This window comes from Trichomycterus rosablanca, chromosome 4 (assembly GCF_030014385.1).
Source record: "Trichomycterus rosablanca isolate fTriRos1 chromosome 4, fTriRos1.hap1, whole genome shotgun sequence".
In the NCBI taxonomy this organism is placed as follows: Eukaryota; Metazoa; Chordata; class Actinopteri; order Siluriformes; family Trichomycteridae; genus Trichomycterus; species Trichomycterus rosablanca.
The window spans coordinates 18,114,884-18,141,833 of NC_085991.1; the positions used below are offsets into that span (position 1 = coordinate 18,114,884).

The 26,950-nt window shown below is 38.2% G+C and overlaps 37 non-coding genes across 37 annotated transcripts; all 37 read left to right on the plus strand.

Moving 5' to 3' along the window:
- The first annotated feature begins 219 nt into the window (after positions 1–219).
- LOC134313031 (5S ribosomal RNA) lies at positions 220–338 on the plus strand. Its single transcript, XR_010011937.1, has one exon. It is a non-coding gene; the product is annotated as a 5S ribosomal RNA (ribosomal RNA).
- Positions 339–906: 568 nt separating this feature from the next.
- On the plus strand, positions 907–1,025 carry LOC134313032 (5S ribosomal RNA). Its single transcript, XR_010011938.1, has one exon. It is a non-coding gene; the product is annotated as a 5S ribosomal RNA (ribosomal RNA).
- A 292-nt stretch (positions 1,026–1,317) lies between these two features.
- LOC134313033 (5S ribosomal RNA) lies at positions 1,318–1,436 on the plus strand. The gene has a single exon (XR_010011939.1). It is a non-coding gene; the product is annotated as a 5S ribosomal RNA (ribosomal RNA).
- Positions 1,437–1,727: 291 nt separating this feature from the next.
- Positions 1,728–1,846, plus strand: LOC134313034 (5S ribosomal RNA). The gene has a single exon (XR_010011940.1). It is a non-coding gene; the product is annotated as a 5S ribosomal RNA (ribosomal RNA).
- A 295-nt stretch (positions 1,847–2,141) lies between these two features.
- On the plus strand, positions 2,142–2,260 carry LOC134313035 (5S ribosomal RNA). Its single transcript, XR_010011941.1, has one exon. It is a non-coding gene; the product is annotated as a 5S ribosomal RNA (ribosomal RNA).
- A 287-nt stretch (positions 2,261–2,547) lies between these two features.
- Positions 2,548–2,666, plus strand: LOC134313037 (5S ribosomal RNA). The gene has a single exon (XR_010011943.1). It is a non-coding gene; the product is annotated as a 5S ribosomal RNA (ribosomal RNA).
- Positions 2,667–3,218: 552 nt separating this feature from the next.
- Positions 3,219–3,337, plus strand: LOC134313038 (5S ribosomal RNA). Its single transcript, XR_010011944.1, has one exon. It is a non-coding gene; the product is annotated as a 5S ribosomal RNA (ribosomal RNA).
- Positions 3,338–3,941: 604 nt separating this feature from the next.
- On the plus strand, positions 3,942–4,060 carry LOC134313039 (5S ribosomal RNA). Its single transcript, XR_010011945.1, has one exon. It is a non-coding gene; the product is annotated as a 5S ribosomal RNA (ribosomal RNA).
- Positions 4,061–4,575: 515 nt separating this feature from the next.
- LOC134313040 (5S ribosomal RNA) lies at positions 4,576–4,694 on the plus strand. Its single transcript, XR_010011946.1, has one exon. It is a non-coding gene; the product is annotated as a 5S ribosomal RNA (ribosomal RNA).
- Positions 4,695–5,005: 311 nt separating this feature from the next.
- Positions 5,006–5,124, plus strand: LOC134313042 (5S ribosomal RNA). The gene has a single exon (XR_010011947.1). It is a non-coding gene; the product is annotated as a 5S ribosomal RNA (ribosomal RNA).
- Positions 5,125–5,423: 299 nt separating this feature from the next.
- Positions 5,424–5,542, plus strand: LOC134313043 (5S ribosomal RNA). Its single transcript, XR_010011948.1, has one exon. It is a non-coding gene; the product is annotated as a 5S ribosomal RNA (ribosomal RNA).
- Positions 5,543–5,845: 303 nt separating this feature from the next.
- On the plus strand, positions 5,846–5,964 carry LOC134313044 (5S ribosomal RNA). Its single transcript, XR_010011949.1, has one exon. It is a non-coding gene; the product is annotated as a 5S ribosomal RNA (ribosomal RNA).
- Positions 5,965–6,512: 548 nt separating this feature from the next.
- On the plus strand, positions 6,513–6,631 carry LOC134313045 (5S ribosomal RNA). The gene has a single exon (XR_010011950.1). It is a non-coding gene; the product is annotated as a 5S ribosomal RNA (ribosomal RNA).
- A 536-nt stretch (positions 6,632–7,167) lies between these two features.
- LOC134313046 (5S ribosomal RNA) lies at positions 7,168–7,286 on the plus strand. Its single transcript, XR_010011951.1, has one exon. It is a non-coding gene; the product is annotated as a 5S ribosomal RNA (ribosomal RNA).
- Positions 7,287–7,818: 532 nt separating this feature from the next.
- LOC134313047 (5S ribosomal RNA) lies at positions 7,819–7,937 on the plus strand. Its single transcript, XR_010011952.1, has one exon. It is a non-coding gene; the product is annotated as a 5S ribosomal RNA (ribosomal RNA).
- A 511-nt stretch (positions 7,938–8,448) lies between these two features.
- Positions 8,449–8,567, plus strand: LOC134313049 (5S ribosomal RNA). The gene has a single exon (XR_010011954.1). It is a non-coding gene; the product is annotated as a 5S ribosomal RNA (ribosomal RNA).
- A 527-nt stretch (positions 8,568–9,094) lies between these two features.
- LOC134313050 (5S ribosomal RNA) lies at positions 9,095–9,213 on the plus strand. The gene has a single exon (XR_010011955.1). It is a non-coding gene; the product is annotated as a 5S ribosomal RNA (ribosomal RNA).
- A 560-nt stretch (positions 9,214–9,773) lies between these two features.
- On the plus strand, positions 9,774–9,892 carry LOC134313051 (5S ribosomal RNA). Its single transcript, XR_010011956.1, has one exon. It is a non-coding gene; the product is annotated as a 5S ribosomal RNA (ribosomal RNA).
- Positions 9,893–10,407: 515 nt separating this feature from the next.
- Positions 10,408–10,526, plus strand: LOC134313052 (5S ribosomal RNA). Its single transcript, XR_010011957.1, has one exon. It is a non-coding gene; the product is annotated as a 5S ribosomal RNA (ribosomal RNA).
- A 536-nt stretch (positions 10,527–11,062) lies between these two features.
- Positions 11,063–11,181, plus strand: LOC134313053 (5S ribosomal RNA). Its single transcript, XR_010011958.1, has one exon. It is a non-coding gene; the product is annotated as a 5S ribosomal RNA (ribosomal RNA).
- A 556-nt stretch (positions 11,182–11,737) lies between these two features.
- LOC134313054 (5S ribosomal RNA) lies at positions 11,738–11,856 on the plus strand. Its single transcript, XR_010011959.1, has one exon. It is a non-coding gene; the product is annotated as a 5S ribosomal RNA (ribosomal RNA).
- A 519-nt stretch (positions 11,857–12,375) lies between these two features.
- Positions 12,376–12,494, plus strand: LOC134313055 (5S ribosomal RNA). The gene has a single exon (XR_010011960.1). It is a non-coding gene; the product is annotated as a 5S ribosomal RNA (ribosomal RNA).
- A 515-nt stretch (positions 12,495–13,009) lies between these two features.
- On the plus strand, positions 13,010–13,128 carry LOC134313056 (5S ribosomal RNA). The gene has a single exon (XR_010011961.1). It is a non-coding gene; the product is annotated as a 5S ribosomal RNA (ribosomal RNA).
- A 552-nt stretch (positions 13,129–13,680) lies between these two features.
- On the plus strand, positions 13,681–13,799 carry LOC134313057 (5S ribosomal RNA). Its single transcript, XR_010011962.1, has one exon. It is a non-coding gene; the product is annotated as a 5S ribosomal RNA (ribosomal RNA).
- Positions 13,800–14,615: 816 nt separating this feature from the next.
- On the plus strand, positions 14,616–14,734 carry LOC134313058 (5S ribosomal RNA). The gene has a single exon (XR_010011963.1). It is a non-coding gene; the product is annotated as a 5S ribosomal RNA (ribosomal RNA).
- A 515-nt stretch (positions 14,735–15,249) lies between these two features.
- On the plus strand, positions 15,250–15,368 carry LOC134313060 (5S ribosomal RNA). Its single transcript, XR_010011965.1, has one exon. It is a non-coding gene; the product is annotated as a 5S ribosomal RNA (ribosomal RNA).
- Positions 15,369–15,912: 544 nt separating this feature from the next.
- LOC134313061 (5S ribosomal RNA) lies at positions 15,913–16,031 on the plus strand. The gene has a single exon (XR_010011966.1). It is a non-coding gene; the product is annotated as a 5S ribosomal RNA (ribosomal RNA).
- A 536-nt stretch (positions 16,032–16,567) lies between these two features.
- Positions 16,568–16,686, plus strand: LOC134313062 (5S ribosomal RNA). Its single transcript, XR_010011967.1, has one exon. It is a non-coding gene; the product is annotated as a 5S ribosomal RNA (ribosomal RNA).
- Positions 16,687–17,193: 507 nt separating this feature from the next.
- LOC134313063 (5S ribosomal RNA) lies at positions 17,194–17,312 on the plus strand. The gene has a single exon (XR_010011968.1). It is a non-coding gene; the product is annotated as a 5S ribosomal RNA (ribosomal RNA).
- Positions 17,313–17,860: 548 nt separating this feature from the next.
- On the plus strand, positions 17,861–17,979 carry LOC134313064 (5S ribosomal RNA). The gene has a single exon (XR_010011969.1). It is a non-coding gene; the product is annotated as a 5S ribosomal RNA (ribosomal RNA).
- A 524-nt stretch (positions 17,980–18,503) lies between these two features.
- Positions 18,504–18,622, plus strand: LOC134313065 (5S ribosomal RNA). Its single transcript, XR_010011970.1, has one exon. It is a non-coding gene; the product is annotated as a 5S ribosomal RNA (ribosomal RNA).
- Positions 18,623–19,166: 544 nt separating this feature from the next.
- LOC134313066 (5S ribosomal RNA) lies at positions 19,167–19,285 on the plus strand. The gene has a single exon (XR_010011971.1). It is a non-coding gene; the product is annotated as a 5S ribosomal RNA (ribosomal RNA).
- A 544-nt stretch (positions 19,286–19,829) lies between these two features.
- On the plus strand, positions 19,830–19,948 carry LOC134313068 (5S ribosomal RNA). The gene has a single exon (XR_010011972.1). It is a non-coding gene; the product is annotated as a 5S ribosomal RNA (ribosomal RNA).
- A 548-nt stretch (positions 19,949–20,496) lies between these two features.
- LOC134313069 (5S ribosomal RNA) lies at positions 20,497–20,615 on the plus strand. The gene has a single exon (XR_010011973.1). It is a non-coding gene; the product is annotated as a 5S ribosomal RNA (ribosomal RNA).
- A 327-nt stretch (positions 20,616–20,942) lies between these two features.
- On the plus strand, positions 20,943–21,061 carry LOC134313070 (5S ribosomal RNA). The gene has a single exon (XR_010011974.1). It is a non-coding gene; the product is annotated as a 5S ribosomal RNA (ribosomal RNA).
- Positions 21,062–21,617: 556 nt separating this feature from the next.
- LOC134313072 (5S ribosomal RNA) lies at positions 21,618–21,736 on the plus strand. Its single transcript, XR_010011976.1, has one exon. It is a non-coding gene; the product is annotated as a 5S ribosomal RNA (ribosomal RNA).
- A 327-nt stretch (positions 21,737–22,063) lies between these two features.
- On the plus strand, positions 22,064–22,182 carry LOC134313073 (5S ribosomal RNA). Its single transcript, XR_010011977.1, has one exon. It is a non-coding gene; the product is annotated as a 5S ribosomal RNA (ribosomal RNA).
- Positions 22,183–26,950: the final 4,768 nt, after the last annotated feature.

Consider the following 26,950-nt stretch of genomic DNA (forward strand, 5'->3'; position numbering starts at 1 on the left):
CTATCTATCTATCTATCTATCTATCTATCTATCTATCTATCTATCTATCTATCTATCTATCTATCTATCTATCTATCTATCTATCTATCTATCTATCTATCTATCTATCTATCTATCTATCTATGAAAGGCCTTGCCTTTAGTTCCAGCACAGACAGCTAGCTACCACTCAGTTAGCTGGCTGGCAAGCTAGAACAGGCCTTGAAATCCAGCCTCTTTCGCTTACGGCCAAACCACCTTGAGAACGCCTGATCTCGTCTGATCTCAGAAGCTAAGCAAGGTTGGGCTCAGTCAGTACCTAGATGGGAGACTGCCTGGGAATACTGAGTGCTGTAAGCTTTTCATTTTTTCTTAAGCCCCATTCATTGAGTGTCATTTAGCTTCTATCTATCTATCTATCTATCTATCTATCTATCTATCTATCTATCTATCTATCTATCTATCTATCTATCTATCTATCTATCTATCTATCTATCTATCTATCTATCTATCTATCTATCTATCTATCTATCTATCTATCTATCTATCTATCTATCTATCTATGAAAGGCCTTGCCTTTAGTTCCAGCACAGACAGCTAGCTACCACTCAGTTAGCTGGCTGGCAAGCTAGAACAGGCCTTGAAATCCAGCCCTATCTATCTATCTATCTATCTATCTATCTATCTATCTATCTATCTATCTATCTATCTATCTATCTATCTATCTATCTATCTATCTATCTATCTATCTATCTATCTATCTATCTATCTATCTATCTATCTATCTATCTATCTATCTATCTATCTATCTATCTATCTATCTATCTATCTATGAAAGGCCTTGCCTTTAGTTCCAGCACAGACAGCTAGCTACCACTCAGTTAGCTGGCTGGCAAGCTAGAACAGGCCTTGAAATCCAGCCTCTTTCGCTTACGGCCAAACCACCTTGAGAACGCCTGATCTCGTCTGATCTCAGAAGCTAAGCAAGGTTGGGCTCAGTCAGTACCTAGATGGGAGACTGCCTGGGAATACTGAGTGCTGTAAGCTTTTCATTTTTTCTTAAGCCCCATTCATTGAGTGTCATTTAGCTTCTATCTATCTATCTATCTATCTATCTATCTATCTATCTATCTATCTATCTATCTATCTATCTATCTATCTATCTATCTATCTATCTATCTATCTATCTATCTATCTATCTATCTATCTATCTATCTAATCTATCTATCTATCTATCTATCTATGAAAGGCCTTGCCTTTAGTTCCAGCACAGACAGCTAGCTACCACTCAGTTAGCTGGCTGGCAAGCTAGAACAGGCCTTGAAATCCAGCCTCTTTCGCTTACGGCCAAACCACCTTGAGAACGCCTGATCTCGTCTGATCTCAGAAGCTAAGCAAGGTTGGGCTCAGTCAGTACCTAGATGGGAGACTGCCTGGGAATACTGAGTGCTGTAAGCTTTTCATTTTTTCTTAAGCCCCATTCATTGAGTGTCATTTAGCTTCTATCTATCTATCTATCTATCTATCTATCTATCTATCTATCTATCTATCTATCTATCTATCTATCTATCTATCTATCTATCTATCTATCTATCTATCTATCTATCTATCTATCTATCTATCTATCTATCTATCTATCTATCTATCTATCTATGAAAGGCCTTGCCTTTAGTTCCAGCACAGACAGCTAGCTACCACTCAGTTAGCTGGCTGGCAAGCTAGAACAGGCCTTGAAATCCAGCCTCTTTCGCTTACGGCCAAACCACCTTGAGAACGCCTGATCTCGTCTGATCTCAGAAGCTAAGCAAGGTTGGGCTCAGTCAGTACCTAGATGGGAGACTGCCTGGGAATACTGAGTGCTGTAAGCTTTTCATTTTTTCTTAAGCCCCATTCATTGAGTGTCATTTAGCTTCTATCTATCTATCTATCTATCTATCTATCTATCTATCTATCTATCTATCTATCTATCTATCTATCTATCTATCTATCTATCTATCTATCTATCTATCTATCTATCTATCTATCTATCTATCTATCTATCTATCTATCTATCTATCTATCTATCTATGAAAGGCCTTGCCTTTAGTTCCAGCACAGACAGCTAGCTACCACTCAGTTAGCTGGCTGGCAAGCTAGAACAGGCCTTGAAATCCAGCCTCTTTCGCTTACGGCCAAACCACCTTGAGAACGCCTGATCTCGTCTGATCTCAGAAGCTAAGCAAGGTTGGGCTCAGTCAGTACCTAGATGGGAGACTGCCTGGGAATACTGAGTGCTGTAAGCTTTTCATTTTTTCTTAAGCCCCATTCATTGAGTGTCATTTAGCTTCTATCTATCTATCTATCTATCTATCTATCTATCTATCTATCTATCTATCTATCTATCTATCTATCTATCTATCTATCTATCTATCTATCTATCTATCTATCTATCTATCTATCTATCTATCTATCTATCTATCTATCTATCTATCTATGAAAGGCCTTGCCTTTAGTTCCAGCACAGACAGCTAGCTACCACTCAGTTAGCTGGCTGGCAAGCTAGAACAGGCCTTGAAATCCAGCCTCTTTCGCTTACGGCCAAACCACCTTGAGAACGCCTGATCTCGTCTGATCTCAGAAGCTAAGCAAGGTTGGGCTCAGTCAGTACCTAGATGGGAGACTGCCTGGGAATACTGAGTGCTGTAAGCTTTTCATTTTTTCTTAAGCCCCATTCATTGAGTGTCATTTAGCTTCTATCTATCTATCTATCTATCTATCTATCTATCTATCTATCTATCTATCTATCTATCTATCTATCTATCTATCTATCTATCTATCTATCTATCTATCTATCTATCTATCTATCTATCTATCTATCTATCTATCTATCTATCTATCTATCTATCTATCTATCTATCTATCTATGAAAGGCCTTGCCTTTAGTTCCAGCACAGACAGCTAGCTACCACTCAGTTAGCTGGCTGGCAAGCTAGAACAGGCCTTGAAATCCAGCCCTATCTATCTATCTATCTATCTATCTATCTATCTATCTATCTATCTATCTATCTATCTATCTATCTATCTATCTATCTATCTATCTATCTATCTATCTATCTATCTATCTATCTATCTATCTATCTATCTATCTATCTATCTATCTATCTATGAAAGGCCTTGCCTTTAGTTCCAGCACAGACAGCTAGCTACCACTCAGTTAGCTGGCTGGCAAGCTAGAACAGGCCTTGAAATCCAGCCTCTTTCGCTTACGGCCAAACCACCTTGAGAACGCCTGATCTCGTCTGATCTCAGAAGCTAAGCAAGGTTGGGCTCAGTCAGTACCTAGATGGGAGACTGCCTGGGAATACTGAGTGCTGTAAGCTTTTCATTTTTTCTTAAGCCCCATTCATTGAGTGTCATTTAGCTTCTATCTATCTATCTATCTATCTATCTATCTATCTATCTATCTATCTATCTATCTATCTATCTATCTATCTATCTATCTATCTATCTATCTATCTATCTATCTATCTATCTATCTATCTATCTATCTATCTATCTATCTATCTATCTATCTATCTATCTATCTATCTATCTATCTATCTATGAAAGGCCTTGCCTTTAGTTCCAGCACAGACAGCTAGCTACCACTCAGTTAGCTGGCTGGCAAGCTAGAACAGGCCTTGAAATCCAGCCCTATCTATCTATCTATCTATCTATCTATCTATCTATCTATCTATCTATCTATCTATCTATCTATCTATCTATCTATCTATCTATCTATCTATCTATCTATCTATCTATCTATCTATCTATCTATCTATCTATCTATCTATCTATCTATCTATCTATCTATCTATCTATCTATCTATCTATCTATCTATCTATCTATGAAAGGCCTTGCCTTTAGTTCCAGCACAGACAGCTAGCTACCACTCAGTTAGCTGGCTGGCAAGCTAGAACAGGCCTTGAAATCCAGCCTCTTTCGCTTACGGCCAAACCACCTTGAGAACGCCTGATCTCGTCTGATCTCAGAAGCTAAGCAAGGTTGGGCTCAGTCAGTACCTAGATGGGAGACTGCCTGGGAATACTGAGTGCTGTAAGCTTTTCATTTTTTCTTAAGCCCCATTCATTGAGTGTCATTTAGCTTCTATCTATCTATCTATCTATCTATCTATCTATCTATCTATCTATCTATCTATCTATCTATCTATCTATCTATCTATCTATCTATCTATCTATCTATCTATCTATCTATCTATCTATCTATCTATCTATCTATCTATCTATCTATCTATCTATGAAAGGCCTTGCCTTTAGTTCCAGCACAGACAGCTAGCTACCACTCAGTTAGCTGGCTGGCAAGCTAGAACAGGCCTTGAAATCCAGCCCTATCTATCTATCTATCTATCTATCTATCTATCTATCTATCTATCTATCTATCTATCTATCTATCTATCTATCTATCTATCTATCTATCTATCTATCTATCTATCTATCTATCTATCTATCATCTATCTATCTATGAAAGGCCTTGCCTTTAGTTCCAGCACAGACAGCTAGCTACCACTCAGTTAGCTGGCTGGCAAGCTAGAACAGGCCTTGAAATCCAGCCTCTTTCGCTTACGGCCAAACCACCTTGAGAACGCCTGATCTCGTCTGATCTCAGAAGCTAAGCAAGGTTGGGCTCAGTCAGTACCTAGATGGGAGACTGCCTGGGAATACTGAGTGCTGTAAGCTTTTCATTTTTTCTTAAGCCCCATTCATTGAGTGTCATTTAGCTTCTATCTATCTATCTATCTATCTATCTATCTATCTATCTATCTATCTATCTATCTATCTATCTATCTATCTATCTATCTATCTATCTATCTATCTATCTATCTATCTATCTATCTATCTATCTATCTATCTATCTATCTATCTATCTATCTATCTATCTATCTATCTATCTATGAAAGGCCTTGCCTTTAGTTCCAGCACAGACAGCTAGCTACCACTCAGTTAGCTGGCTGGCAAGCTAGAACAGGCCTTGAAATCCAGCCTCTTTCGCTTACGGCCAAACCACCTTGAGAACGCCTGATCTCGTCTGATCTCAGAAGCTAAGCAAGGTTGGGCTCAGTCAGTACCTAGATGGGAGACTGCCTGGGAATACTGAGTGCTGTAAGCTTTTCATTTTTTCTTAAGCCCCATTCATTGAGTGTCATTTAGCTTCTATCTATCTATCTATCTATCTATCTATCTATCTATCTATCTATCTATCTATCTATCTATCTATCTATCTATCTATCTATCTATCTATCTATCTATCTATCTATCTATCTATCTATCTATCTATCTATCTATCTATCTATCTATCTATCTATCTATCTATGAAAGGCCTTGCCTTTAGTTCCAGCACAGACAGCTAGCTACCACTCAGTTAGCTGGCTGGCAAGCTAGAACAGGCCTTGAAATCCAGCCTCTTTCGCTTACGGCCAAACCACCTTGAGAACGCCTGATCTCGTCTGATCTCAGAAGCTAAGCAAGGTTGGGCTCAGTCAGTACCTAGATGGGAGACTGCCTGGGAATACTGAGTGCTGTAAGCTTTTCATTTTTTCTTAAGCCCCATTCATTGAGTGTCATTTAGCTTCTATCTATCTATCTATCTATCTATCTATCTATCTATCTATCTATCTATCTATCTATCTATCTATCTATCTATCTATCTATCTATCTATCTATCTATCTATCTATCTATCTATCTATCTATCTATCTATCTATCTATCTATCTATCTATCTATCTATCTATCTATGAAAGGCCTTGCCTTTAGTTCCAGCACAGACAGCTAGCTACCACTCAGTTAGCTGGCTGGCAAGCTAGAACAGGCCTTGAAATCCAGCCTCTTTCGCTTACGGCCAAACCACCTTGAGAACGCCTGATCTCGTCTGATCTCAGAAGCTAAGCAAGGTTGGGCTCAGTCAGTACCTAGATGGGAGACTGCCTGGGAATACTGAGTGCTGTAAGCTTTTCATTTTTTCTTAAGCCCCATTCATTGAGTGTCATTTAGCTTCTATCTATCTATCTATCTATCTATCTATCTATCTATCTATCTATCTATCTATCTATCTATCTATCTATCTATCTATCTATCTATCTATCTATCTATCTATCTATCTATCTATCTATCTATCTATCTATCTATCTATCTATCTATGAAAGGCCTTGCCTTTAGTTCCAGCACAGACAGCTAGCTACCACTCAGTTAGCTGGCTGGCAAGCTAGAACAGGCCTTGAAATCCAGCCCTATCTATCTATCTATCTATCTATCTATCTATCTATCTATCTATCTATCTATCTATCTATCTATCTATCTATCTATCTATCTATCTATCTATCTATCTATCTATCTATCTATCTATCTATCTATCTATCTATCTATCTATCTATCTATCTATCTATCTATCTATCTATCTATCTATGAAAGGCCTTGCCTTTAGTTCCAGCACAGACAGCTAGCTACCACTCAGTTAGCTGGCTGGCAAGCTAGAACAGGCCTTGAAATCCAGCCTCTTTCGCTTACGGCCAAACCACCTTGAGAACGCCTGATCTCGTCTGATCTCAGAAGCTAAGCAAGGTTGGGCTCAGTCAGTACCTAGATGGGAGACTGCCTGGGAATACTGAGTGCTGTAAGCTTTTCATTTTTTCTTAAGCCCCATTCATTGAGTGTCATTTAGCTTCTATCTATCTATCTATCTATCTATCTATCTATCTATCTATCTATCTATCTATCTATCTATCTATCTATCTATCTATCTATCTATCTATCTATCTATCTATCTATCTATCTATCTATCTATCTATCTATCTATCTATCTATCTATGAAAGGCCTTGCCTTTAGTTCCAGCACAGACAGCTAGCTACCACTCAGTTAGCTGGCTGGCAAGCTAGAACAGGCCTTGAAATCCAGCCCTATCTATCTATCTATCTATCTATCTATCTATCTATCTATCTATCTATCTATCTATCTATCTATCTATCTATCTATCTATCTATCTATCTATCTATCTATCTATCTATCTATCTATCTATCTATCTATCTATCTATCTATCTATCTATCTATCTATCTATCTATGAAAGGCCTTGCCTTTAGTTCCAGCACAGACAGCTAGCTACCACTCAGTTAGCTGGCTGGCAAGCTAGAACAGGCCTTGAAATCCAGCCTCTTTCGCTTACGGCCAAACCACCTTGAGAACGCCTGATCTCGTCTGATCTCAGAAGCTAAGCAAGGTTGGGCTCAGTCAGTACCTAGATGGGAGACTGCCTGGGAATACTGAGTGCTGTAAGCTTTTCATTTTTTCTTAAGCCCCATTCATTGAGTGTCATTTAGCTTCTATCTATCTATCTATCTATCTATCTATCTATCTATCTATCTATCTATCTATCTATCTATCTATCTATCTATCTATCTATCTATCTATCTATCTATCTATCTATCTATCTATCTATCTATCTATCTATCTATCTATCTATGAAAGGCCTTGCCTTTAGTTCCAGCACAGACAGCTAGCTACCACTCAGTTAGCTGGCTGGCAAGCTAGAACAGGCCTTGAAATCCAGCCCTATCTATCTATCTATCTATCTATCTATCTATCTATCTATCTATCTATCTATCTATCTATCTATCTATCTATCTATCTATCTATCTATCTATCTATCTATCTATCTATCTATCTATCTATCTATCTATCTATCTATCTATCTATCTATCTATCTATCTATCTATGAAAGGCCTTGCCTTTAGTTCCAGCACAGACAGCTAGCTACCACTCAGTTAGCTGGCTGGCAAGCTAGAACAGGCCTTGAAATCCAGCCTCTTTCGCTTACGGCCAAACCACCTTGAGAACGCCTGATCTCGTCTGATCTCAGAAGCTAAGCAAGGTTGGGCTCAGTCAGTACCTAGATGGGAGACTGCCTGGGAATACTGAGTGCTGTAAGCTTTTCATTTTTTCTTAAGCCCCATTCATTGAGTGTCATTTAGCTTCTATCTATCTATCTATCTATCTATCTATCTATCTATCTATCTATCTATCTATCTATCTATCTATCTATCTATCTATCTATCTATCTATCTATCTATCTATCTATCTATCTATCTATCTATCTATCTATCTATCTATCTATCTATCTATGAAAGGCCTTGCCTTTAGTTCCAGCACAGACAGCTAGCTACCACTCAGTTAGCTGGCTGGCAAGCTAGAACAGGCCTTGAAATCCAGCCCTATCTATCTATCTATCTATCTATCTATCTATCTATCTATCTATCTATCTATCTATCTATCTATCTATCTATCTATCTATCTATCTATCTATCTATCTATCTATCTATCTATCTATCTATCATCTATCTATCTATGAAAGGCCTTGCCTTTAGTTCCAGCACAGACAGCTAGCTACCACTCAGTTAGCTGGCTGGCAAGCTAGAACAGGCCTTGAAATCCAGCCTCTTTCGCTTACGGCCAAACCACCTTGAGAACGCCTGATCTCGTCTGATCTCAGAAGCTAAGCAAGGTTGGGCTCAGTCAGTACCTAGATGGGAGACTGCCTGGGAATACTGAGTGCTGTAAGCTTTTCATTTTTTCTTAAGCCCCATTCATTGAGTGTCATTTAGCTTCTATCTATCTATCTATCTATCTATCTATCTATCTATCTATCTATCTATCTATCTATCTATCTATCTATCTATCTATCTATCTATCTATCTATCTATCTATCTATCTATCTATCTATCTATCTATCTATCTATCTATCTATCTATCTATCTATCTATGAAAGGCCTTGCCTTTAGTTCCAGCACAGACAGCTAGCTACCACTCAGTTAGCTGGCTGGCAAGCTAGAACAGGCCTTGAAATCCAGCCTATCTATCTATCTATCTATCTATCTATCTATCTATCTATCTATCTATCTATCTATCTATCTATCTATCTATCTATCTATCTATCTATCTATCTATCTATCTATCTATCTATCTATCTATCTATCTATCTATCTATCTATCTATGAAAGGCCTTGCCTTTAGTTCCAGCACAGACAGCTAGCTACCACTCAGTTAGCTGGCTGGCAAGCTAGAACAGGCCTTGAAATCCAGCCTCTTTCGCTTACGGCCAAACCACCTTGAGAACGCCTGATCTCGTCTGATCTCAGAAGCTAAGCAAGGTTGGGCTCAGTCAGTACCTAGATGGGAGACTGCCTGGGAATACTGAGTGCTGTAAGCTTTTCATTTTTTCTTAAGCCCCATTCATTGAGTGTCATTTAGCTTCTATCTATCTATCTATCTATCTATCTATCTATCTATCTATCTATCTATCTATCTATCTATCTATCTATCTATCTATCTATCTATCTATCTATCTATCTATCTATCTATCTATCTATCTATCTATCTATCTATCTATCTATCTATCTATCTATCTATGAAAGGCCTTGCCTTTAGTTCCAGCACAGACAGCTAGCTACCACTCAGTTAGCTGGCTGGCAAGCTAGAACAGGCCTTGAAATCCAGCCCTATCTATCTATCTATCTATCTATCTATCTATCTATCTATCTATCTATCTATCTATCTATCTATCTATCTATCTATCTATCTATCTATCTATCTATCTATCTATCTATCTATCTATCTATCTATCTATCTATCTATCTATCTATCTATCTATCTATCTATCTATCTATCTATCTATGAAAGGCCTTGCCTTTAGTTCCAGCACAGACAGCTAGCTACCACTCAGTTAGCTGGCTGGCAAGCTAGAACAGGCCTTGAAATCCAGCCTCTTTCGCTTACGGCCAAACCACCTTGAGAACGCCTGATCTCGTCTGATCTCAGAAGCTAAGCAAGGTTGGGCTCAGTCAGTACCTAGATGGGAGACTGCCTGGGAATACTGAGTGCTGTAAGCTTTTCATTTTTTCTTAAGCCCCATTCATTGAGTGTCATTTAGCTTCTATCTATCTATCTATCTATCTATCTATCTATCTATCTATCTATCTATCTATCTATCTATCTATCTATCTATCTATCTATCTATCTATCTATCTATCTATCTATCTATCTATCTATCTATCTATCTATCTATCTATCTATCTATCTATCTATCTATCTATCTATGAAAGGCCTTGCCTTTAGTTCCAGCACAGACAGCTAGCTACCACTCAGTTAGCTGGCTGGCAAGCTAGAACAGGCCTTGAAATCCAGCCCTATCTATCTATCTATCTATCTATCTATCTATCTATCTATCTATCTATCTATCTATCTATCTATCTATCTATCTATCTATCTATCTATCTATCTATCTATCTATCTATCATCTATCTATCTATGAAAGGCCTTGCCTTTAGTTCCAGCACAGACAGCTAGCTACCACTCAGTTAGCTGGCTGGCAAGCTAGAACAGGCCTTGAAATCCAGCCTCTTTCGCTTACGGCCAAACCACCTTGAGAACGCCTGATCTCGTCTGATCTCAGAAGCTAAGCAAGGTTGGGCTCAGTCAGTACCTAGATGGGAGACTGCCTGGGAATACTGAGTGCTGTAAGCTTTTCATTTTTTCTTAAGCCCCATTCATTGAGTGTCATTTAGCTTCTATCTATCTATCTATCTATCTATCTATCTATCTATCTATCTATCTATCTATCTATCTATCTATCTATCTATCTATCTATCTATCTATCTATCTATCTATCTATCTATCTATCTATCTATCTATCTATCTATCTATCTATCTATCTATCTATGAAAGGCCTTGCCTTTAGTTCCAGCACAGACAGCTAGCTACCACTCAGTTAGCTGGCTGGCAAGCTAGAACAGGCCTTGAAATCCAGCCCTATCTATCTATCTATCTATCTATCTATCTATCTATCTATCTATCTATCTATCTATCTATCTATCTATCTATCTATCTATCTATCTATCTATCTATCTATCTATCTATCTATCTATCTATCTATCTATCTATCTATCTATCTATCTATCTATCTATGAAAGGCCTTGCCTTTAGTTCCAGCACAGACAGCTAGCTACCACTCAGTTAGCTGGCTGGCAAGCTAGAACAGGCCTTGAAATCCAGCCTCTTTCGCTTACGGCCAAACCACCTTGAGAACGCCTGATCTCGTCTGATCTCAGAAGCTAAGCAAGGTTGGGCTCAGTCAGTACCTAGATGGGAGACTGCCTGGGAATACTGAGTGCTGTAAGCTTTTCATTTTTTCTTAAGCCCCATTCATTGAGTGTCATTTAGCTTCTATCTATCTATCTATCTATCTATCTATCTATCTATCTATCTATCTATCTATCTATCTATCTATCTATCTATCTATCTATCTATCTATCTATCTATCTATCTATCTATCTATCTATCTATCTATCTATCTATCTATCTATCTATCTATCTATCTATCTATCTATCTATGAAAGGCCTTGCCTTTAGTTCCAGCACAGACAGCTAGCTACCACTCAGTTAGCTGGCTGGCAAGCTAGAACAGGCCTTGAAATCCAGCCCTATCTATCTATCTATCTATCTATCTATCTATCTATCTATCTATCTATCTATCTATCTATCTATCTATCTATCTATCTATCTATCTATCTATCTATCTATCTATCTATCTATCTATCTATCTATCTATCTATCTATCTATCTATCTATCTATCTATCTATGAAAGGCCTTGCCTTTAGTTCCAGCACAGACAGCTAGCTACCACTCAGTTAGCTGGCTGGCAAGCTAGAACAGGCCTTGAAATCCAGCCTCTTTCGCTTACGGCCAAACCACCTTGAGAACGCCTGATCTCGTCTGATCTCAGAAGCTAAGCAAGGTTGGGCTCAGTCAGTACCTAGATGGGAGACTGCCTGGGAATACTGAGTGCTGTAAGCTTTTCATTTTTTCTTAAGCCCCATTCATTGAGTGTCATTTAGCTTCTATCTATCTATCTATCTATCTATCTATCTATCTATCTATCTATCTATCTATCTATCTATCTATCTATCTATCTATCTATCTATCTATCTATCTATCTATCTATCTATCTATCTATCTATCTATCTATCTATCTATCTATCTATCTATCTATCTATCTATCTATCTATGAAAGGCCTTGCCTTTAGTTCCAGCACAGACAGCTAGCTACCACTCAGTTAGCTGGCTGGCAAGCTAGAACAGGCCTTGAAATCCAGCCCTATCTATCTATCTATCTATCTATCTATCTATCTATCTATCTATCTATCTATCTATCTATCTATCTATCTATCTATCTATCTATCTATCTATCTATCTATCTATCTATCATCTATCTATCTATGAAAGGCCTTGCCTTTAGTTCCAGCACAGACAGCTAGCTACCACTCAGTTAGCTGGCTGGCAAGCTAGAACAGGCCTTGAAATCCAGCCTCTTTCGCTTACGGCCAAACCACCTTGAGAACGCCTGATCTCGTCTGATCTCAGAAGCTAAGCAAGGTTGGGCTCAGTCAGTACCTAGATGGGAGACTGCCTGGGAATACTGAGTGCTGTAAGCTTTTCATTTTTTCTTAAGCCCCATTCATTGAGTGTCATTTAGCTTCTATCTATCTATCTATCTATCTATCTATCTATCTATCTATCTATCTATCTATCTATCTATCTATCTATCTATCTATCTATCTATCTATCTATCTATCTATCTATCTATCTATCTATCTATCTATCTATCTATCTATCTATCTATGAAAGGCCTTGCCTTTAGTTCCAGCACAGACAGCTAGCTACCACTCAGTTAGCTGGCTGGCAAGCTAGAACAGGCCTTGAAATCCAGCCTATCTATCTATCTATCTATCTATCTATCTATCTATCTATCTATCTATCTATCTATCTATCTATCTATCTATCTATCTATCTATCTATCTATCTATCTATCTATCTATCTATCTATCTATCTATCTATCTATCTATCTATCTATGAAAGGCCTTGCCTTTAGTTCCAGCACAGACAGCTAGCTACCACTCAGTTAGCTGGCTGGCAAGCTAGAACAGGCCTTGAAATCCAGCCTCTTTCGCTTACGGCCAAACCACCTTGAGAACGCCTGATCTCGTCTGATCTCAGAAGCTAAGCAAGGTTGGGCTCAGTCAGTACCTAGATGGGAGACTGCCTGGGAATACTGAGTGCTGTAAGCTTTTCATTTTTTCTTAAGCCCCATTCATTGAGTGTCATTTAGCTTCTATCTATCTATCTATCTATCTATCTATCTATCTATCTATCTATCTATCTATCTATCTATCTATCTATCTATCTATCTATCTATCTATCTATCTATCTATCTATCTATCTATCTATCTATCTATCTATCTATCTATCTATCTATCTATGAAAGGCCTTGCCTTTAGTTCCAGCACAGACAGCTAGCTACCACTCAGTTAGCTGGCTGGCAAGCTAGAACAGGCCTTGAAATCCAGCCCTATCTATCTATCTATCTATCTATCTATCTATCTATCTATCTATCTATCTATCTATCTATCTATCTATCTATCTATCTATCTATCTATCTATCTATCTATCTATCTATCTATCTATCTATCTATCTATCTATCTATCTATCTATCTATCTATCTATCTATCTATCTATCTATCTATGAAAGGCCTTGCCTTTAGTTCCAGCACAGACAGCTAGCTACCACTCAGTTAGCTGGCTGGCAAGCTAGAACAGGCCTTGAAATCCAGCCTCTTTCGCTTACGGCCAAACCACCTTGAGAACGCCTGATCTCGTCTGATCTCAGAAGCTAAGCAAGGTTGGGCTCAGTCAGTACCTAGATGGGAGACTGCCTGGGAATACTGAGTGCTGTAAGCTTTTCATTTTTTCTTAAGCCCCATTCATTGAGTGTCATTTAGCTTCTATCTATCTATCTATCTATCTATCTATCTATCTATCTATCTATCTATCTATCTATCTATCTATCTATCTATCTATCTATCTATCTATCTATCTATCTATCTATCTATCTATCTATCTATCTATCTATCTATCTATCTATCTATCTATCTATCTATCTATGAAAGGCCTTGCCTTTAGTTCCAGCACAGACAGCTAGCTACCACTCAGTTAGCTGGCTGGCAAGCTAGAACAGGCCTTGAAATCCAGCCCTATCTATCTATCTATCTATCTATCTATCTATCTATCTATCTATCTATCTATCTATCTATCTATCTATCTATCTATCTATCTATCTATCTATCTATCTATCTATCTATCTATCTATCTATCTATCTATCATCTATCTATCTATGAAAGGCCTTGCCTTTAGTTCCAGCACAGACAGCTAGCTACCACTCAGTTAGCTGGCTGGCAAGCTAGAACAGGCCTTGAAATCCAGCCCTATCTATCTATCTATCTATCTATCTATCTATCTATCTATCTATCTATCTATCTATCTATCTATCTATCTATCTATCTATCTATCTATCTATCTATCTATCTATCTATCTATCTATCTATCTATCTATCTATCTATCTATCTATCTATCTATCTATCTATCTATCTATCTATCTATCTATCTATCTATCTATCTATGAAAGGCCTTGCCTTTAGTTCCAGCACAGACAGCTAGCTACCACTCAGTTAGCTGGCTGGCAAGCTAGAACAGGCCTTGAAATCCAGCCTCTTTCGCTTACGGCCAAACCACCTTGAGAACGCCTGATCTCGTCTGATCTCAGAAGCTAAGCAAGGTTGGGCTCAGTCAGTACCTAGATGGGAGACTGCCTGGGAATACTGAGTGCTGTAAGCTTTTCATTTTTTCTTAAGCCCCATTCATTGAGTGTCATTTAGCTTCTATCTATCTATCTATCTATCTATCTATCTATCTATCTATCTATCTATCTATCTATCTATCTATCTATCTATCTATCTATCTATCTATCTATCTATCTATCTATCTATCTATCTATCTATCTATCTATCTATCTATCTATCTATCTATGAAAGGCCTTGCCTTTAGTTCCAGCACAGACAGCTAGCTACCACTCAGTTAGCTGGCTGGCAAGCTAGAACAGGCCTTGAAATCCAGCCCTATCTATCTATCTATCTATCTATCTATCTATCTATCTATCTATCTATCTATCTATCTATCTATCTATCTATCTATCTATCTATCTATCTATCTATCTATCTATCTATCTATCTATCTATCTATCATCTATCTATCTATGAAAGGCCTTGCCTTTAGTTCCAGCACAGACAGCTAGCTACCACTCAGTTAGCTGGCTGGCAAGCTAGAACAGGCCTTGAAATCCAGCCTCTTTCGCTTACGGCCAAACCACCTTGAGAACGCCTGATCTCGTCTGATCTCAGAAGCTAAGCAAGGTTGGGCTCAGTCAGTACCTAGATGGGAGACTGCCTGGGAATACTGAGTGCTGTAAGCTTTTCATTTTTTCTTAAGCCCCATTCATTGAGTGTCATTTAGCTTCTATCTATCTATCTATCTATCTATCTATCTATCTATCTATCTATCTATCTATCTATCTATCTATCTATCTATCTATCTATCTATCTATCTATCTATCTATCTATCTATCTATCTATCTATCTATCTATCTATCTATCTATCTATCTATCTATCTATCTATGAAAGGCCTTGCCTTTAGTTCCAGCACAGACAGCTAGCTACCACTCAGTTAGCTGGCTGGCAAGCTAGAACAGGCCTTGAAATCCAGCCCTATCTATCTATCTATCTATCTATCTATCTATCTATCTATCTATCTATCTATCTATCTATCTATCTATCTATCTATCTATCTATCTATCTATCTATCTATCTATCTATCTATCTATCTATCTATCTATCTATCTATCTATCTATCTATCTATCTATGAAAGGCCTTGCCTTTAGTTCCAGCACAGACAGCTAGCTACCACTCAGTTAGCTGGCTGGCAAGCTAGAACAGGCCTTGAAATCCAGCCTCTTTCGCTTACGGCCAAACCACCTTGAGAACGCCTGATCTCGTCTGATCTCAGAAGCTAAGCAAGGTTGGGCTCAGTCAGTACCTAGATGGGAGACTGCCTGGGAATACTGAGTGCTGTAAGCTTTTCATTTTTTCTTAAGCCCCATTCATTGAGTGTCATTTAGCTTCTATCTATCTATCTATCTATCTATCTATCTATCTATCTATCTATCTATCTATCTATCTATCTATCTATCTATCTATCTATCTATCTATCTATCTATCTATCTATCTATCTATCTATCTATCTATCTATCTATCTATCTATCTATCTATCTATCTATCTATCTATCTATCTATCTATCTATGAAAGGCCTTGCCTTTAGTTCCAGCACAGACAGCTAGCTACCACTCAGTTAGCTGGCTGGCAAGCTAGAACAGGCCTTGAAATCCAGCCCTATCTATCTATCTATCTATCTATCTATCTATCTATCTATCTATCTATCTATCTATCTATCTATCTATCTATCTATCTATCTATCTATCTATCTATCTATCTATCTATCTATCTATCTATCTATCTATGAAAGGCCTTGCCTTTAGTTCCAGCACAGACAGCTAGCTACCACTCAGTTAGCTGGCTGGCAAGCTAGAACAGGCCTTGAAATCCAGCCTCTTTCGCTTACGGCCAAACCACCTTGAGAACGCCTGATCTCGTCTGATCTCAGAAGCTAAGCAAGGTTGGGCTCAGTCAGTACCTAGATGGGAGACTGCCTGGGAATACTGAGTGCTGTAAGCTTTTCATTTTTTCTTAAGCCCCATTCATTGAGTGTCATTTAGCTTCTATCTATCTATCTATCTATCTATCTATCTATCTATCTATCTATCTATCTATCTATCTATCTATCTATCTATCTATCTATCTATCTATCTATCTATCTATCTATCTATCTATCTATCTATCTATCTATCTATCTATCTATCTATCTATCTATCTATCTATGAAAGGCCTTGCCTTTAGTTCCAGCACAGACAGCTAGCTACCACTCAGTTAGCTGGCTGGCAAGCTAGAACAGGCCTTGAAATCCAGCCCTATCTATCTATCTATCTATCTATCTATCTATCTATCTATCTATCTATCTATCTATCTATCTATCTATCTATCTATCTATCTATCTATCTATCTATCTATCTATCATCTATCTATCTATGAAAGGCCTTGCCTTTAGTTCCAGCACAGACAGCTAGCTACCACTCAGTTAGCTGGCTGGCAAGCTAGAACAGGCCTTGAAATCCAGCCTCTTTCGCTTACGGCCAAACCACCTTGAGAACGCCTGATCTCGTCTGATCTCAGAAGCTAAGCAAGGTTGGGCTCAGTCAGTACCTAGATGGGAGACTGCCTGGGAATACTGAGTGCTGTAAGCTTTTCATTTTTTCTTAAGCCCCATTCATTGAGTGTCATTTAGCTTCTATCTATCTATCTATCTATCTATCTATCTATCTATCTATCTATCTATCTATCTATCTATCTATCTATCTATCTATCTATCTATCTATCTATCTATCTATCTATCTATCTATCTATCTATCTATCTATCTATCTATCTATCTATCTATCTATCTATCTATCTATCTATCTATGAAAGGCCTTGCCTTTAGTTCCAGCACAGACAGCTAGCTACCACTCAGTTAGCTGGCTGGCAAGCTAGAACAGGCCTTGAAATCCAGCCCTATCTATCTATCTATCTATCTATCTATCTATCTATCTATCTATCTATCTATCTATCTATCTATCTATCTATCTATCTATCTATCTATCTATCTATCTATCTATCTATCTATCTATCTATCTATCTATCTATCTATCTATCTATCTATGAAAGGCCTTGCCTTTAGTTCCAGCACAGACAGCTAGCTACCACTCAGTTAGCTGGCTGGCAAGCTAGAACAGGCCTTGAAATCCAGCCTCTTTCGCTTACGGCCAAACCACCTTGAGAACGCCTGATCTCGTCTGATCTCAGAAGCTAAGCAAGGTTGGGCTCAGTCAGTACCTAGATGGGAGACTGCCTGGGAATACTGAGTGCTGTAAGCTTTTCATTTTTTCTTAAGCCCCATTCATTGAGTGTCATTTAGCTTCTATCTATCTATCTATCTATCTATCTATCTATCTATCTATCTATCTATCTATCTATCTATCTATCTATCTATCTATCTATCTATCTATCTATCTATCTATCTATCTATCTATCTATCTATCTATCTATCTATCTATCTATCTATCTATCTATGAAAGGCCTTGCCTTTAGTTCCAGCACAGACAGCTAGCTACCACTCAGTTAGCTGGCTGGCAAGCTAGAACAGGCCTTGAAATCCAGCCCTATCTATCTATCTATCTATCTATCTATCTATCTATCTATCTATCTATCTATCTATCTATCTATCTATCTATCTATCTATCTATCTATCTATCTATCTATCTATCTATCTATCTATCTATCTATCTATCTATCTATCTATCTATGAAAGGCCTTGCCTTTAGTTCCAGCACAGACAGCTAGCTACCACTCAGTTAGCTGGCTGGCAAGCTAGAACAGGCCTTGAAATCCAGCCTCTTTCGCTTACGGCCAAACCACCTTGAGAACGCCTGATCTCGTCTGATCTCAGAAGCTAAGCAAGGTTGGGCTCAGTCAGTACCTAGATGGGAGACTGCCTGGGAATACTGAGTGCTGTAAGCTTTTCATTTTTTCTTAAGCCCCATTCATTGAGTGTCATTTAGCTTCTATCTATCTATCTATCTATCTATCTATCTATCTATCTATCTATCTATCTATCTATCTATCTATCTATCTATCTATCTATCTATCTATCTATCTATCTATCTATCTATCTATCTATCTATCTATCTATCTATCTATCTATCTATCTATCTATCTATCTATGAAAGGCCTTGCCTTTAGTTCCAGCACAGACAGCTAGCTACCACTCAGTTAGCTGGCTGGCAAGCTAGAACAGGCCTTGAAATCCAGCCCTATCTATCTATCTATCTATCTATCTATCTATCTATCTATCTATCTATCTATCTATCTATCTATCTATCTATCTATCTATCTATCTATCTATCTATCTATCTATCTATCTATCTATCTATCTATCTATCTATCTATCTATCTATCTATCTATCTATGAAAGGCCTTGCCTTTAGTTCCAGCACAGACAGCTAGCTACCACTCAGTTAGCTGGCTGGCAAGCTAGAACAGGCCTTGAAATCCAGCCTCTTTCGCTTACGGCCAAACCACCTTGAGAACGCCTGATCTCGTCTGATCTCAGAAGCTAAGCAAGGTTGGGCTCAGTCAGTACCTAGATGGGAGACTGCCTGGGAATACTGAGTGCTGTAAGCTTTTCATTTTTTCTTAAGCCCCATTCATTGAGTGTCATTTAGCTTCTATCTATCTATCTATCTATCTATCTATCTATCTATCTATCTATCTATCTATCTATCTATCTATCTATCTATCTATCTATCTATCTATCTATCTATCTATCTATCTATCTATCTATCTATCTATCTATCTATCTATCTATCTATCTATCTATCTATCTATGAAAGGCCTTGCCTTTAGTTCCAGCACAGACAGCTAGCTACCACTCAGTTAGCTGGCTGGCAAGCTAGAACAGGCCTTGAAATCCAGCCCTATCTATCTATCTATCTATCTATCTATCTATCTATCTATCTATCTATCTATCTATCTATCTATCTATCTATCTATCTATCTATCTATCTATCTATCTATCTATCTATCTATCTATCTATCTATCTATCTATCTATCTATCTATCTATCTATCTATGAAAGGCCTTGCCTTTAGTTCCAGCACAGACAGCTAGCTACCACTCAGTTAGCTGGCTGGCAAGCTAGAACAGGCCTTGAAATCCAGCCTCTTTCGCTTACGGCCAAACCACCTTGAGAACGCCTGATCTCGTCTGATCTCAGAAGCTAAGCAAGGTTGGGCTCAGTCAGTACCTAGATGGGAGACTGCCTGGGAATACTGAGTGCTGTAAGCTTTTCATTTTTTCTTAAGCCCCATTCATTGAGTGTCATTTAGCTTCTATCTATCTATCTATCTATCTATCTATCTATCTATCTATCTATCTATCTATCTATCTATCTATCTATCTATCTATCTATCTATCTATCTATCTATCTATCTATCTATCTATCTATCTATCTATCTATCTATCTATCTATCTATCTATCTATCTATCTATGAAAGGCCTTGCCTTTAGTTCCAGCACAGACAGCTAGCTACCACTCAGTTAGCTGGCTGGCAAGCTAGAACAGGCCTTGAAATCCAGCCCTATCTATCTATCTATCTATCTATCTATCTATCTATCTATCTATCTATCTATCTATCTATCTATCTATCTATCTATCTATCTATCTATCTATCTATCTATCTATCTATCTATCTATCTATCTATCTATCTATCTATCTATCTATCTATCTATCTATCTATGAAAGGCCTTGCCTTTAGTTCCAGCACAGACAGCTAGCTACCACTCAGTTAGCTGGCTGGCAAGCTAGAACAGGCCTTGAAATCCAGCCTCTTTCGCTTACGGCCAAACCACCTTGAGAACGCCTGATCTCGTCTGATCTCAGAAGCTAAGCAAGGTTGGGCTCAGTCAGTACCTAGATGGGAGACTGCCTGGGAATACTGAGTGCTGTAAGCTTTTCATTTTTTCTTAAGCCCCATTCATTGAGTGTCATTTAGCTTCTATCTATCTATCTATCTATCTATCTATCTATCTATCTATCTATCTATCTATCTATCTATCTATCTATCTATCTATCTATCTATCTATCTATCTATCTATCTATCTATCTATCTATCTATCTATCTATCTATCTATCTATCTATCTATCTATCTATCTATCTATCTATCTATCTATCTATCTATCTATGAAAGGCCTTGCCTTTAGTTCCAGCACAGACAGCTAGCTACCACTCAGTTAGCTGGCTGGCAAGCTAGAACAGGCCTTGAAATCCAGCCTCTTTCGCTTACGGCCAAACCACCTTGAGAACGCCTGATCTCGTCTGATCTCAGAAGCTAAGCAAGGTTGGGCTCAGTCAGTACCTAGATGGGAGACTGCCTGGGAATACTGAGTGCTGTAAGCTTTTCATTTTTTCTTAAGCCCCATTCATTGAGTGTCATTTAGCTTCTATCTATCTATCTATCTATCTATCTATCTATCTATCTATCTATCTATCTATCTATCTATCTATCTATCTATCTATCTATCTATCTATCTATCTATCTATCTATCTATCTATCTATCTATCTATCTATCTATCTATCTATCTATCTATCTATGAAAGGCCTTGCCTTTAGTTCCAGCACAGACAGCTAGCTACCACTCAGTTAGCTGGCTGGCAAGCTAGAACAGGCCTTGAAATCCAGCCCTATCTATCTATCTATCTATCTATCTATCTATCTATCTATCTATCTATCTATCTATCTATCTATCTATCTATCTATCTATCTATCTATCTATCTATCTATCTATCTATCTATCTATCTATCTATCTATCTATCTATCTATCTATCTATCTATCTATCTATCTATCTATCTATCTATGAAAGGCCTTGCCTTTAGTTCCAGCACAGACAGCTAGCTACCACTCAGTTAGCTGGCTGGCAAGCTAGAACAGGCCTTGAAATCCAGCCTCTTTCGCTTACGGCCAAACCACCTTGAGAACGCCTGATCTCGTCTGATCTCAGAAGCTAAGCAAGGTTGGGCTCAGTCAGTACCTAGATGGGAGACTGCCTGGGAATACTGAGTGCTGTAAGCTTTTCATTTTTTCTTAAGCCCCATTCATTGAGTGTCATTTAGCTTCTATCTATCTATCTATCTATCTATCTATCTATCTATCTATCTATCTATCTATCTATCTATCTATCTATCTATCTATCTATCTATCTATCTATCTATCTATCTATCTATCTATCTATCTATCTATCTATCTATCTATCTATCTATCTATCTATCTATCTATCTATCTATCTATCTATCTATCTATCTATGAAAGGCCTTGCCTTTAGTTCCAGCACAGACAGCTAGCTACCACTCAGTTAGCTGGCTGGCAAGCTAGAACAGGCCTTGAAATCCAGCCTCTTTCGCTTACGGCCAAACCACCTTGAGAACGCCTGATCTCGTCTGATCTCAGAAGCTAAGCAAGGTTGGGCTCAGTCAGTACCTAGATGGGAGACTGCCTGGGAATACTGAGTGCTGTAAGCTTTTCATTTTTTCTTAAGCCCCATTCATTGAGTGTCATTTAGCTTCTATCTATCTATCTATCTATCTATCTATCTATCTATCTATCTATCTATCTATCTATCTATCTATCTATCTATCTATCTATCTATCTATCTATCTATCTATCTATCTATCTATCTATCTATCTATCTATCTATCTATTGAAGTGTCTTACCATAGCGATGACGTGCCGATGATGAAATGACGACTCCGTTGACACTAACTCATGTTTAACTAAGAGGTTTATTCAAAGAAATGAGTAGCGTCAGTACAGACATTTCGCGATTATGCCCGGAGGAAGGCAGCCGATTCCTTCTCTGCCTTCTCAGCCTCCCCCTTGGGTTTATATACTCCAGTAATGTACATACAGCACATCTGGTTTCAATATGATCTGGTCTTACCAGGGCCTCAAAGCTCCCTGGTCCAGAGGCCCCCTCGTTCATAAAGACAATGGCTCCTAACTCCCATCACAACCTGCGGACTCAATGCCAGTACAGCCCAGGGAACCTTATGGTTCCAAATCCATACATTGGAGCTTTTCTGAAACAGAGCCTCACATAAATACATTCCAGATGTGGGGACATACCTATATGGGCCTCATTTGTGTAATGCCTTCTACAGAATCGTGTCCTTTAAGATATTCAGAGAAACTAATATCACACATATGAATAAAATACACATATGAAGTAATATCTTGTATATAAAATACACCTCATTCCCCCCTTTGAGGCTAATTAGTCTCAAAATCAAAAGAATAACATAATTAATATTTGTTATAGTTGTAACATAATATCTGGTTCCTCCCTATATGTGTCACAACTTAAATTAAGCACCTAGCAACTTTTATGGAGTGCGGGAGCGAAAAACCTATCAGGCAGTATCGTCATCCATCAATCAATCAATCAATCTAGACAAGAAAAACTCACTCGCGACCCCTCTGCCCCAGGCGGCCACATATTGTACTCCAGTCCAATTCTTCCCCAGAACCTAAAGGAGGAACCATTACATTTGAAAGGATCACGTCCAATTTTACCCCAAACTAAAAGTGGCACTATTATATTTGATAAGATTATGACTTTAGCAAATACATTTGAAAACCTCAGAAAAGAAAATCAATAAAATGTCCAAAGGTCAACGGGTCGACCCCTCGATTTGATCTATTGGACCTGTTCCTACCTATCAATCAATCTTTCCCTAACCATCGAGAAACAAACAAAAACTCTGAGGTCCCCAATGTACTTACCTCATAACAGCAATTATTGAATAATTGAATAATATGACTCAATCATTCACCAAATGACTAATACCCCCAAAAACAACATAATATCACATTAAGTACTCATATAGTAAGGATATCCATCATATCTTAACAAGCATATCACTCATAATACCAGACCACAATTATAACAGCACACATCTATTAGCATAGAATAACATAAGAAAGACATAAGAATGTATCACACTGCAGCTCCTCAGCAGCATTGACTCTCCATGTGACTCCATGTAGTCTTGATGATGTATTGAATCTTGACATTCATCACAGAGTCCTTGTTCAGAGTCTCTCAGTCCATTCTTATTGTCCTCATGTGAGCTGTATGAACCCCTTCAGCACATCAGGGTCCTTGAATAATAAATCACCCAGAAAGTGGTCTCCCCCCTTCCATACTAGAAGGAAAGAAAGAACACCAACCAGTATCTTTTGCATAAACAACAGATGCAAATTGAAACATCAATTAACTCCTTATACAAAAATGTAAAATCACAATATCATACTCTCATATTCCCCCTTAACTACTGCAATGAGATTATAATAAGATTACACATTCAAAATGGATATGTCTCCATCAGTTCACCTTCTATCACCACTTCCTCGTCATCCTCAAATTTTTTACCATAACTACCACCTTACGAGTTATATAACCCCCTGTCCACCTATGTCTAGATGGAACAAATCTAAACTCCAGCTCAGACAAAGCACAACCACATTATGTCATTTAAATGGCATTGTCATACTTTATATGATAACATTACACTTTATCAGCCTTATAGACCCTGTATGATGACCACCATACATGCTGAATACACTTCATGACCACCTTATGACTACCCCCTTTGCTCACTACTGTAGCCATGAGCATCCTAAATTAAAATAGTAATCAGACAGGACCACTCAACTCTATGTCCTTAAAACAACTCCCCTTTTTGGGTCCACACCCTAATTTCATAAAGCAACGCTTGCTTCAGATTTGTCCTACTTTTTGCTCATTAGGTTGTTTCAAATGATTCATTATCCAGTAATAGACCTTGTCTAACAGCAACCTCACTGCTATTTCAGTTACATAGATATATTTTCCACAACAATCATTCAAAATCAAAACTCTCCCAATATCATCAGGCGTAATCATCCTTTCTGCCAAATTAATTCTCAACACTTATGTATTGTAAACTCAGACGCGTCTAAATTAAGTCATACTCAGTTCTTCTATCACCTGTCGACACATGAGACAATCCAGTCAACAACATACGCAATTAATTACTTATCTCTCATACTGCTTTAACCCTTCCTGCTATATATAATTCTACTTCAAACAGTTCAGACTGATCAGAGCAGAAGGTGCATACACATTACATCTAACATTTTCAATACTTATTTTACTTCATCATTGCCGCATGCTAGATACCCCTCAAGTTTTCTAATTGTCATGCACTAGTCTTCTAAGTGGCACCTTACCCAATACAAAATCACCAATCCATTATTTATTACACTCTGCCATACTTAAAATAACAACAGCTCTGCCATTCTATTCATTCAGATTTTACATCCTACTTCTAACAATACAGACTCCATTTCCCACAATCCAACAGACTCTCACATGACCATCTCCTGCTCCTAGTCAGCCAATCCCTCACGCTCCGCCAGCGCTTTGATCCACTTTAGCTATCTTGAATCACATTAAACTCTACTTAAACAGTTTTAGTTAACTCACTGCAAAAATACTACCAACCTAGTCTGCATACCTAGCATTCATGCTTCACTAGCGTTTATTGCTATCACAATAATAAACCCTCTCTACTCTCTGTGAGCATCTGCTCTTTCCACCACATGACACTTCTCTGTATTAAACTCCTCATGTTTCTCTATCATAATCTACAGAACAGCAATAAATGCCTACTTATATTTTCTCTAGTCTGCAAAATCTCAATATAATTAGGATACAAAAAACTTCCACTTTTATATCACTTCATATTAATTATCTGAACATACTACACTTATCTTATTAGTAACTAAACTCACAGTATCCTTGTGGCAATTTCATACACATACACTTTCCCTCATGCCTAACTAAACCTCACTGATTCCCAATCAGTTACTGTACAACTTCTAGTGTCTGCTAGACTATTCGATAGTAGCTTGTACTAAATATTTAATACTTTCCCTATCCTCCATACCTATACTATCTCTGATATATTAGTGTTACATTTCCCTACTGATTTCATTAACCCTACATCACTATGGTACATGCACCCCTATTCTCACTAAAACACAAGCTCCTACAGCCCTATCTAATTTACTTTTGCAACCAAAACTTTTTCTACACAGTCTCTGTTTTTCTAATACCCTACTGTAAAATACATCCAAACCCTCTATATGATGTTGTTACCAAATCCCTCACTTTTTATTATAGAACCCAGATCTACAGGTGAATGCTAGTAAAGCACACTACTGTTCCACACGGGCTTGAGATTGCACTGCATAACATCTCCATCCAGTCTCACATCAGCTTCCACTTCCTCTTGTCTGATGATGTCATTATCTTGGCATTCTGTACCTCAGCACCTCATATGCCTCTTGCACACTGCTTCACTCAAACATCGGAATGCAACAACAGCCATTTCACACATCTGCAAGATCTGGCATTCATTGTTTTCACATCATCTTTGGTACTGCATAAGTGTCCATCAGCCTCAGCTAGTACACTGTAGATCAAATATCAGACTCCTCTTCTTATTTGTTTTCTCCATCCACATCATCATCTCTTCTCTCCATCCGCATCATCTTCACTTCTCCATGTTTTCTTTGTCCAGTTCTTTTCTTTGACACTTTAGACAGACTTCTCTAGCAACAGCTGAAACAGCCTCCTTAATTCATGCTTGACAGCTGAGCCATTAGTCTTCTCTGATCCATGAATGACCAAGACTTTAGTCCTTTTTACTTCTTGCCGCTTCATCCTCACTCTTTTGCTTGTCATTTGGATGCAGTCATCATCCTTCCAGATGTTTGTCTTCTCTGTTGTTGTCCTCATTTGAGATATCAGTCTCCTTCGATGATATTAACATCTTCCATTTAGGAGCGGAGTATGTTAAAACCTCTCCTCTCTCTCTTCTTGTGCAGGCCCTGCAGTTTATGGCCTCAACCCCCCTCTGGGTTGCTATGCGTCTGTGAACCTTATGACCTGGGTCTCCAGTCACCCCCCTTTATCTCTCTCCTACCAAGTTATTTTCTTCTCACTATTCCCTCAATCTTTAAATTGCACTCATCCATCACTCATCTATGATCATGCATAGAATTGCCACAAGGTTTACTGCACTTATCTAACTTCTTAGATAAACAGACAAACTACATAACATCTATATTGGTACTTATACAACACCATCACTGCTCTCTAACATCAGCTTCACCTTCAAAATCCCTCAAATACACTTACTAATACTTTCTCAACTTCTTAAATCTCCTCTTTCTATTCGACAA